At 51.1% G+C, this 11,869-nt stretch overlaps 1 pseudogene across 1 annotated transcript; it reads left to right on the top strand.

Annotated features, from left to right (window-relative positions):
- Positions 1-2,743: 2,743 nt before the first annotated feature.
- Positions 2,744-11,652, top strand: LOC309641966 (histone H3.3A pseudogene; annotated as a pseudogene). The gene is made up of 2 exons: positions 2,744-2,815; positions 11,174-11,652. The product of its transcript is annotated as a histone H3.3A pseudogene (transcript).
- The last annotated feature ends 217 nt before the right edge of the window (positions 11,653-11,869 follow it).

Genomic DNA, 11,869 nt, shown 5'->3' with positions numbered 1-11,869 from the left:
ACAATGCAGAGCAGGGAGCCTTAATGGAGGTTGTGAGTGAGGATTCAGCAATTCTGTATAGAAAGGGCAGAGAAGGCTTCCAAGGGGCTTGGCTAGGCTGGGTAAGGAGGAGGAGGCACTGGCCTCGGAGGGGTAAGAGGCCCAGCAGAGGGAAGAGCTAGAGGCTTGACCTCACACTGGGGTCCAAGAAAATGGTGCCATAGTGAGCCTGGGGGAAGGGGTGGGTAGAAAGGCAGATGAGGGTCAGTTGTCAGCGGCCTGCGGTGCCGGGCTAAGGGGCTTGGCCTTCATATTATAGGCATTGAGGGGTCACTGAAGGGTTTGAAGTAAGGAGGGATATGCCCAGATCTGAGTTTTGGAGAAACATTTTGGCTGCAGCGAGGGGAATGAATGGGGGTGGGGGTGTGGGCAAAGAGGCAGGGAGGTCAGATGAGAAGCTATTGCAGTGGTTCAGATGGTGGAGGCCCAAACAGGGGCCTGGGGTGAGGGTGGGGAAGAAGACTCCACACAGGCAGGCTCGGGCCAGGGCAAAGTTTCAATGCCAACTGCCACCAACTGTCCCTCTTACCTAAAGGACTATTTCCTTCAGGGCCGACAGGACGCTGTTGGCCCCACAAGAGCAGTATGGTTGGGACAGCAACAGGATGGAACCTGAGGCTGGAGAGGGGCCTTGGGGAGGCCTGCCCAAGGTTGGGCCAGCTCCAAAGCTAGGCTGGAGGGCTGAGACCTTGAACCTGTCTCCAAGAACCCCATTCACAGAATTGCATACTCACACCATACACTACACAGCCCCACACACCCAGGCACACCCCTTTCACCCAATCCAGCAGAAGGCACATACAACAAACACTCATAACTATACCCTGAGCAAACCATAATTCAAAAAGAGTCATGCACCACAATGTTCATTGCAGCTCTATTTACAATAGCCAGGACATGGAAGCAACCTAAGTGTCCACCAACAGATGAATGGATAAAGAAGATGTGGCACATATATACAATGGAATATTACTCAGCCATAAAAAGAAACGAAATTGAGTTATTTGTAGTGAGGTGGATGGACCTAGAGTCTGTCATACAGAGTGAAGGAAGTCAGAAAGAGAAAAACAAATACCGTATGCTAACACATATATATGGAATCTAAGAAAAAAAAAAAAGGTCATGAAGAACCTAGGGGCAAGGCGGGAATAAAGACACAGACCTACTAGAGAATGGACTTGAGGATATGAGGAGGGGGAAGGATAAGCTGTGACAAAGTGAGAGAGTGGCATGGACATATACACACTACCAAATGTAAAATAGATAGCTAGTGGGAAGCAACCGCATAGCACAGGGAGATCAGCTCGGTGCTTTGTGACCACCTAGAGGGGTGGGATAGGGAGGGTGGGAGGGAGACGCAAGAGGGAGGAGATATGGGGACATATGTATATGTATAACTGATTCACTTTGTTATAAAGCAGAAACTAACACACCATTGTAAAGCAATTATACTCCAATAAAGATGTTAAAAAAAACCACTCATAACGCCTGCCTCACCCTCACCATCCCTCCTCCCACACGTGACCACCATCCACACAAACCCATTCTTCACTACATGCAGACATCATATGTTCAGTTCATTACACACCCCACGCAGACCCACACATCACACACCAGCCACACAAAACACAGTGGACACTTCATGCGTACAAACATCAGGTAGACCACTAACACACACATCCAATCCACACCGCCCACCCAGAGCTGAGTGAGGCCAAGGCGGCGCTGAAGTCCCATCCAACCTCGACCCCCAAAGCTGTGCGTCCACAGGACTGAGGCGGCCTGAACGAGGCACCCTTTTCTAACTCACTACAAGGCAGTATTTATTCAGGTTAAACGTGGCCTTGCAGAGCTGGCTGAAATGCTCAAACCAAATAATGCCTGATAGAGTCCCGTCTATGGGAACAAACTTCGTAACCACATCTATGTAAGTAATCTCCATCCTCAGAGTGAGAGATAATGCACCTCTGATTATAAATGACAGAAAAACTCTGATATCAAAAGCAACTCTAAATATATTAAGATGTCTGTGATGCTCGGTGCAGGCGATAAATTTCGTTTTTACTATAAGCAGATCACCGTTTTTACTAACAGAATATCACTTTTACCCCCTCCACTAAATAAATGTTGAACAAATATATAAAGAATATTAATATAAAATGTGTCAATTTAATCAGCAGCCTGGGAGCCCTCGGGGCCCCATCTGGCCCTGAGTAGCTCCTTCCCACCTACAGCCTTTCCAAGATGCTGGCAGGGAGGGGCAGTGGGCCTGGCACATGCCGCGTGGGCTCTGAGCAGCTTCTCCCAGTGAGGCTGGCTGCCCACCTGGAGGCCGACTAAAGACACTGCCTGGAGGGGCTGTGGGTTTTCTAAACCCACACTTGACTCTGTCCACACAGAACTCGCCTGTGTGTGGTCTTTGGGGAGGCTGCACGATCAAATGGGAAGGAGAGAGAGAAAGAGGAAAAATACCTTCAAAAGCAGAGCTTCAAATCCATCATCGGTTCCCAAGGACCCAAGACCATGAGCCAGCCCTGAGACAGCCTCACATGAGACACCGGGACGCAGAGACAAATGTGTATGTGCAAAGACACGCGTGTACTCAGAGAAACACCTGCAGACACAGAGAAAGCTCACAGAGACGGGCAGGGAGCCACACTCGTGTGTACTGACACATACATGTAGCACAAAGGCAAGAGCATGCATGTCCATGCAGGCAGAACAGGCCCAGAGGTACCTGCACCTGCGCAGAGGAGAGACATCTCCACACATGCAGGTACCCAGCACCTTCACACCGAATGTGCCTGCCCACACACAGGGATGCTTATACATGTTCGTGGACACACACGCTACAGCCCGCTCTGAATGCCTCACCCTGGGGCAGGTGGGAACAGGTACCTCTTGTAGTGCGCCCTGCTCACCACCTTCTCGCAGCCTCGAGATGGCAGGAGCCAACTCCTGTGACATCGTGGTCACGCAATGTAAATGATGCAGATCTACCCCCAGGAGGGCAAAGAGGGCCCTGACATTTGTCCATTCACTCTCAAATCCCTGCAACCAGGTAGTTCAGTGTGCATTAGGACCATCAGGGGAGATTTTTTTCATTGCTGGCCCTGGGCCCTGCCCCCGGAGACTCTGACTCAATTGATCTGGGGAGGGCACCAGGCAATGGGTATGTTTTTAACACTGCCCAGATGATTCTAGTGTGCTTCCAGGGTTGAAATTACTGGAGCATCTGATCTGGACTCTGGGGTCCTACCGGCATTCTCGTCATCCGGCAGGACTGTCCTGAGAGTGTGAAGGTGTCCCTACCCCTGCCCTTCAGCTCACGTAGGAAGGCCGTGATACACTGTGTCTGACCCCCGCCCTCCCAGAGACCCTTTCCAAAGTGCCAGTGGTGCAGAGCTGAGCCGAGGTGGCCAGAAGCACTTATCCACGCACTGCGGCTGCCCCCTGCTGGACAGAGCCGGCCGAGCCCAGCTGTCTCTGTGACCTGCTTCTCCCCACCAGGGCTGATCCAGGCTGAGATATGGGGGCAGCCAGGAGCACACAGTCCTGAAAAGAAGTCCACAGATCCTCAGCTCTGCACCCTCCTGCTGAGGCCCAGCCCCCTCTCTCATCCCAGCCATCTTGGGCCTGGATCATCACAGAGGTCCTATCCTAGGTTCATCCACTAGTGGTAGCCAGAAATGCCCATGACCTGGGCCAGCCAGAGTGGCTGGGGCTACAGAAATGAATGAGAAAAGGGACCAAGTGAGTAGGCGTCCCATCCATCCTCCAACCATTGACCCAGCCACCTCCTTCAAGCTGACTGTGTCTTTGTCTACTCCACATACACCCCTCACCAGTTCTCCCACTGTCTTTAGGATAAAGCCCAGGCTCCTGAACACAGCTGACCCGGCCCCTCACAGCCTGCTCCTGATGCCCAGTCTCCCTAGAAAGACTTCCACCCTAGGGCCACCTGGAAAACTCTTCCTCACACTTCCATGTAATGCTTCTGCCACCTCCTCCAGGAAGCCTTCCCTGACCTCCTCGCTCCACCGCTCCCCACTCCCATTAGATGCCTCCTCCTCTTTTTTCTGAACATTATATTACCTGCCTTTTATAATAATCTGTTTACATGTCTGCCTCCCCCTACCAGACTGGGGGTCCCCAAGGGCAGGGACCAGGGGCTTGGAGTCAATAAAAATTTGTAGAATGAATGAAGCTTTCTCCAACCTGCCCAGTCCATAGGGAGCTCTCCCCAGTCTAGCTCCACCACACAGATGGGCTGAGCCCCTCACTCAGGGGCACAATTCCTAGGACAAGGAAGAAAAGAAAAATAACACAAACACAAACAAAAGACTAAGTGCCAGATGTATGTTCAGTTCCAAGTGCTTACAGATATTAATTCATTTAACCCTCACAACATTATCCCCATTTCATAAATGGGAAAACTAAGATACAGAGCAGTTAAGCAACTTGCCCAAACAAACAGCTGGGCTGTCCGGAGCCGGGATTTCCAGAAGCCACACTGTTCACCACACTCCCTCTCAAGGGAAGAGAATGTAGGTGGAGAAGTCGTGTCCACTCTGTCCCAGGCCTGCCCCCTGGGCCTCCTGTGAGATGCTGGGGGAAGGGGTGTTCCCAGGAGAGGCCAGGCCCAGATTCCCTCTCCAGCCGGCAGTTCTAGGGCTGCGGCTTCTTTCACTTTCTTCTTAATTTTTCTGACAAGCACAGATGTCACTGCAGCTGACAACCAGCCTGTTGGTGTGAGCGGGAAGGCAGACCCAGCCTCTCATTTGTCTGGTAAGAAAACGAAACTGGACAAGAAGGAAACTGAGCTTTGGGACACCTGAGGCTCAGGCGTGGTGGCAGGAACGGGAGGGCCCTCAACAGGTGGGGAAGGGGTACAGGGATGAGATGGGAGTTCTGAGATGCCCGCAGACCCTCGGGGCCAGCCCCTGCTTCGAGTTCTTCCTTCCTTCCTCCCTCCTTTCCTCCTTTCCTCCCTCCTTTCCTCCCGTCCTTCCCTCCAGAGTTGGTGAACAACTACCATGCGCTAGGCCTCTGCTGGCTCCTGGGAACACAAGGACCAAGAGATCACTACCGTTCTCAAGGGGAACCGGCAGGGACAGACCACCAAGTCCTGTCATGGGAAGTGCTTTGATGAGGCAGGGCTCTGAGGCCCAGCTGCCGGGGCTCCTATCAGCCTCCCACTTCCCAACAGTGTGAATTGCACAGGGACCTTTAAGTCCACATCTGTAAAATGGGATGCTAACGGCACGAGCTTCGTTGGGTGCCACAAGGATTAAACAAGTTCACACATGCAACTCATCTTGAACAGTGCCTAGCCCCCAGCAAGCCCTTCTCTCCGACACACCTAGCACCCCTCGCCAGACCCCAGGAGCCTCTATGCCCCTCTGTTGTTCCTCACACCCCTCACAATCCAGAAGTGCCCCCCAGAACCCAAACCACTGTCCCTCCTGTTACAAGGCCCTTTTTACCATCCACAGCAGATATTTGCATACACCACGCATAATGTACTCCCTTGTGAGCTCACAGCTTCTCTGCCTAAGCCCACCAGAGGAGGGTCCTGGTGATTCTGAGACCCTGGTCTTGGAAGAGGGTGAGAGTTCTGCTTGGGCTGAAACGGCTCCCTGCCCCAAACCAGGTATGTCCACCTCACCAGTGGCTCAGGCCTGGGGTGGTGAGTGGCACCCCTGGCTGCAGAAAGCTGGCTTCTCATGTGGACAGTTCTTCCTGACAGCTGGCCTCAGGCTCTCTAGCTGCAGTGCCAAGGGTCATGTTCTGGCAGAAGGGCTGCTGGGGAGATCTGCAGAAGACATTCTCCCTGACTCAGCCCCAGCCCTGCAGCCCAGGGTCCCAGGGAGCAAAGTAACAAGTCCGAGGATTTGGGGCACATCTCTGGCCTTAGCAGGTCCCTCAAAGGTGCAACACATCGGTGAATCTGGTGTAGTGAGTGTGTCTGGTGTTGGTCTTTGTCAGAGTGTTTCTGCGTGTGCATGACTCTGTGTGTGTGTGTGTGTGTGTGTGTGTGTGTGGATCTGTACATATCTGGGGGGCGGGGGGCAGTAACTGTGTGTTTGTATCTCTGTGCTGTGTATCGGAGCTCGCGTGTCTGTGCAAAACTGTCTCCAGGTACCTGCATGAGTTCGTCTATGTGTCCCTGGACATCGTCCTGGGCTAATCCCTTTGTTATTGTCACCAACACCAGCACTGCTCTCATCCACTGATGCTCTGCGCTCTGTGCTTTACCGACATGTTTTTATTTATTCCTCATAGAAAAAGCTTCCTGACTCCCACCCTTTCCCAAGTCACATGCATAGGGGTCCCAAAGGCTAGGTCAAGCACAAATTCCATGGTGTGATCTTTGAGGTCCCTCACAATCTAATCCAAAGCGATTTCTCTAGCTGTATCTCCCGCCCTCCCCTCTTCTCAGCCTGGAACCCTCCCTCCCCTCACATCCAGGAAACTACTACTCACCTTGCAAGACCCAGAAAACATGGCTTCCTCTTGGAAGTCCTTCCTGATGGCCCTGCCACCTCCTCCAGGAAGCCTTCCCTGACTTTCCAAGAATTGGCACCTTTAGCCTGAGTGCCGTTCCTCTGATTCCCCCCGGATGGTCATTACTTCTTACACGTCCAACTCTCCATCTGACCGGGAGCCTGATTCCCCACTGAATCTCCAGCCTGGCACAGAGTAGGTAGCTCAGGAAATGTTGGCAGAGCGTGTGATGCTTGGCTGGCTAGGGGTAAGGGAAGCAGGCTGGTGGCCCAGCTTCCACTCCCTGAGGCTTAGCCAGCTTCGCTCAAGGATGCAGCTCTGCTCTCTCCCCTGAGAGGAGAGGATCTGTGAGGGTCAAGGTGTTTGGTCCAAAGCAGGCTGTGTGAAGCTGCCCATCTGGGCACGCCATAGGAAAGAGCCCAGAGCAGCACAGACCTCTGCTTGTGATCCGACTCTCCTCTGCCTTCCCCAGAACAGCTGCGCCCCCCAGACCCAAGGCCAATCCCTGAGACCAGCTGAGGCCACCGTCCACCCCACCCCCAACCCAGCAGTCAATGCATCAGAATCAAAGAGGCCTCCCTCCCAAGGGGGTGGTGCAGAGGGAGGAGGAGTGAAGGGAGGTGGGCCAAAGAGGGAATAAAAGGCCAAAGGCGTAGGAGGGAAGGGAGGGAAAGAGGGGAGGGAAGAGGAAGGGGGCTGACCATTTGCTTCTCTTTGTCTTTGCAGGCTGATGCTTCCCCCTCATTGACAATTGCACGGCCCCCAGCCCCTCCTAATTACCATGATTAGCACTGAGCAAGCTGCCATATTTTATGACTCTCCAAAACAAAAAAATAATTAAAGCAATTACTGTCATTAACATGCTGCCCTCTTCACCACCTTCTCTGAGAGTGGGCAGGAACAGGCCCCAGGGAGTCAGGATTGGGTGCCTTCCCCTCCCCATTTTGCACCCCACCACCACCACCACCTGCCCCCTCCAGAAGCACCAGCCTAGACAGCTCCAGCTGCCAGCAAGGCTGGGAGGCCTCAAGGAAGGGCCTCAGTGGAACCCCCGCAGACTCCCTGCACATCTGGAAAAGCCAGAGCCTGGCCTCTGGGAAACCACAGACAGGGTGTCACCCTGGGCCAGGAGCCCACCAGGCCCAGTCACCCCAAGACCTGGCCTTGTCCCTCTGCAACTCCTCAGTGCCAGGCCCCCCAGGCCCACAGGCAGGACTCCCCCAAGCTCTGTTCTCTCTGGCTCCCCAATCTCCCATCAGAGCCCAGCCCAGCCCAATGCTCCACCACTCCCCAGCTGAGTGACCTGGTCATCCAAACCTCGGAGGCTTCTATTTCCTTGTCTGTAAAATGGGCTGTCTTAGTCAGCTTGGGCTGCTATAACAAAATACCACAGACTAGGTGAATTAAACAACAGACATTTATTTCTCACAGTCCTGGAGGCTGCAAGTCCAAGATCAAGGTGCCGACAGATTCAGTTCCCTGTGAGAGCCCTCTTCCTGGCTTGCCGACAGCCGCCTTCTCACTGTGTGCTCACATGGCTTTCCTTGGTTCATGATCAAGGGGTTGGAGGGGAAAGAAAAAGGAAGCAAACTCTCTTATGTCCCTTCTTGTAAGGGCACAAATCCTATCATGGGGGCCCCACCCTTATGTCCTCACCTAAACCTAATTACCTCCCAGAGGCCCCATTCCAAATACCGCCACATTGGGGTTTAGAGCTGCAACATATGAATTTGGGGTGGGGAAGACACAATTCATAGCATGAGCTTTGAAATGTCTGTGGAACAATCCCTTCCTCGTGAATGCCTTTGAAGACAGAGTGAAACAATCAACAGGAAGCACCTTGAGCCAAGCCCAGCACATAGTAGGTCCTCAATCACCCGTGGTTGTCTTCAGTGCTGCCCTGAAGCAGAGGATGACTGGGGTAGAGCAGGAGGATTTGCTGAGGAGGCTGAGGAGAGGGCCAGGCTCCAGGCTGTGATGATTTTGTAAAACATGATGCCTGTGACCCGGGGTCATTGCCATGGCCTCCTAACTGGTCTGCCTGCTTCTGTCCCTGCCCCTTACCCTTCAATTCATTCTCAACACATAAGCCACAGTGAAACTTTTAAAACGTTGAGTCAGAGAGCACAGAGGAGTGAAAATGCTCTGTGTGATCTTATAAGGATGGATACACGTCATTATACATTTGTCCAAACCCATAGAATATGCAACATCAAGAGTGAACCCGAAAAAAAAAAAAAGAGTGAACCCGGATTTCCCTGGTGGCGCAGTGGTTAAGAATCTGCCTGCCAATGCAGGGGACCCAGGTTCGATCCCTGGTCCAGGAAGATCTCCATGCCGCGGAGCAACTAAGCCCGTGTGCCACAACATATAAAACCGCACTCTGGAGCCCTCGAGACACAACTACTGAGCCCACACACCGCAACTGCTGAAGCCCATGCGCCTAGAGCCCGTGCTCTGCAACAAAAGAAGCCACCGCAATGTGAAGCCCGCGCACCACAACAAAGAGTAGCGCCCGCTCACTGCAACTAGAGAAAGCCCGCACACAGCAACGAAGACCCAACACAGCCAAAAATAAATAAATAAATAAATAAATTTCTTTAAAAAAGGGTGAACCTTAATGTAAACTATGGTCTCTGGGTGATAATGCCATGTCACTGTAGGCTCATCGATTGTAACGAATGTCCCACTCTGTTGGGGGATGTTGATAATGGGGGATGCTTGCCTGTGTGGGGGCCAGAAATATATGAGAAATCTCTGTACCTTCCTCTCAATTTTGCTGTGAACCTAAAACTGCTCCAAAAAATAAAGTCTTTAAATTGCAAAAGTAATAAATACCTAAGTTAAAAAAAAACAAACCAGGGCTTCCCTGGTGGCGCAGTGGTTGAGAGTCTGCCTGCTAATGCAGGGGACATGGGTTCGAGCCCTGGTCTGGGAAGATCCCACATGCCGTGGAGCAACTAGGCCCGTGAGCCACAACTACTGAGCCTGCACGTCTGGAGCCTGTGCTCCGCAACAGGAGAGGTCGCGATAGTGAGAGGCCCGTGCATCGCGATGAAGAGTGGCCCCCGCTCGCCACAAGTAGAGAAAGCCCTTGAACAGAAACGAAGACCCAACACAGCCAAAAATAAATAAATAAATAAATAAATAAATAAATAAATAAAATATGCTATGCCTTGCAGATAACATCTATGAAGGTCCTGTCCTCAAAGCCTTAACTCAAAGAAGAATCTCCAGCACCTTCTCTGGAAAAAAACAAACAAACAAACCAAAAGTCAGATCAAGTCACTTCTCTGCTCAGAATCCTGCAGTGGATCCCCATCTCACTCAGGGTAAAAACCAAAGTCCTTATGATGGTCCCTAAGGCTTTGCTCTCCTGCTCCCATCCCCCTCACTCACTCTGACTTCAAACACATCCCAAATACTCCTGCCCATCTACCTGGAACTCTTCCTCCAGGGACAGCTCACCTCCTTCAAGACTTGATTCAAGGTCTTCCCAGAGATGCAGCTCTCACTCAACTCCCCACCACACACTCCCAATCCCCTTATCCTGTTTTATTCTTTCATCTTACCATTGTGCTTAACACCTTTTAACATGTTTTGTAATTTACTGTTTACTGTGGTCCTTGTTTATTGTCTAGCCCCCAGAAGGGCAAGGATCATTGTCTATTTTGTTCTGATGTTTTCCCAGGACCTAGTTCAATGCCTGGCACATAGTAGGCACCCAGTAAATATTCGTCTAATTTAATAGAGGAACTGTAATCTTAGCCAAGGCCTGTTGCTTCCTCTGGTAGATCTAGTGGCGCCCATGGACGGATCTGAAACAACGGAGACATCAGCGTAGCAACAGGCAAGCGATGTCCTTCAGACTGTGCAGGACAAGTCTTCAACAGCGACACCATGTGGCAGGAACAAGCAACAGGAGCAAGGGCCCTTCTTGTTTCTTCTAGGAATGGTCCTGGAAGCAGAAATGACCTCATTTTGACTGCATCAGCCACAGAGATTCCTGGGCAATTGAAACTCAGGGAGAGAATCTCAATCAGACTTTCTTCTAATATCCAGTGACACTCAGCAATTATTTAAAAACTATAAGCTTTCACTTCACATCTATTAGGATGGCTATTATTTAAATCAACAACAAAATAAGTGTTGGCAAGTATGTGGAGAAATTGAAACCCTTGTGCATTGCTGGTGGAAAGGTAAAATGGTGCAGCTACTGTAGAAAATAGTGCAGTGGTTCCTCAAAAAATTAAGCAAAGAATTATGATATGATCCAGCAATTTCTTCTCTAGGAATGTACCCTCAAAGAATTGAAAGCAGGGATTTAAACAGATATTTGTGCACCCACGTGCACAGCAGCATTATTCACAATAGCCAAAAGGTAGAAATAACCCAAGCGTCCACTGATGAATGAAAGAATGAGCAAAATATAGTATATACATGCAATGAAATATTAGTAAGCCTTAAAAAGGAATGAAGGGCGCAGAGCCGTTTGGTCGTTAGTCGGAGGAGCTTCTTCCATTAGCTCGGCAACTGCAGCTCTTTACTGGGCAGCAGGAGCGGCGCGGCGGTCCGAGAAGCGGTGTAAGACTTCGGCATTGGGTGAAAGAAAATGGCCTGAACCAAGCAGACTGCTCGTAAGTCCACGGGTGGCAAAGCGCCCTGCAAACGGCTGGCCACTAAAGCGTCCGGGAAAGCGCCCCCTCTACCGGCGGGATGAGAAAACCTCATCGCTACAGGGCCGGGACCCTTGCTCTTGGAGAAATCCGTCGTTACCAGAAATCCACCGAGCTTCTGATCCGGAAGCTGCCGTTCCAGAGGTTGGTGAGGGAGATCGCCCAGGATTTCAAAACCGACTTGAGGTTTCAGAGTGCCGCCATTGGTGCGCTTCAGGAGGCTAGTGAAGCGTACCTGGTGGGTTTTATTTGAAGATACTAATCTGTGTGCCATCCACGCAAAGACAGTCACCATCATGCCCAAAGACATCCAGTTGGCTCGCCGGATACGGGGAGAGAGAGCTTAAGTGAAGGAAGTTTTTATGGTGTTTTGTAGTAAATTCTGTAAAATACTTCGGTTTACTTTGTGACTTCTTCTGTAAGAAATTGTTTATAATATGCTGCATTTGTACTTAAGTCATTCCATCTTTCACTCAGGATGAATGCGAAAAGTGACTGTTCACAGACCCCAGTGATATGAGCACTGTCGCTCAGGAGTGACAAGTTGCTAATATGCAGAAGGGATGGGTGATATTTCTTGCTTCTCATGATGCATGTTTCTGTATGTTAATGACTTGGTGGGTAGCTGTTAAGGTACTAGAATTGAT

The sequence above is a fragment of the Balaenoptera physalus genome, assembly GCF_965194825.1.
Source record: "Balaenoptera physalus genome assembly, chromosome: 1".
Classification (NCBI taxonomy): Eukaryota; Metazoa; Chordata; class Mammalia; order Artiodactyla; family Balaenopteridae; genus Balaenoptera; species Balaenoptera physalus.
This window is presented reverse-complemented; position numbering and strand designations above follow the sequence as displayed.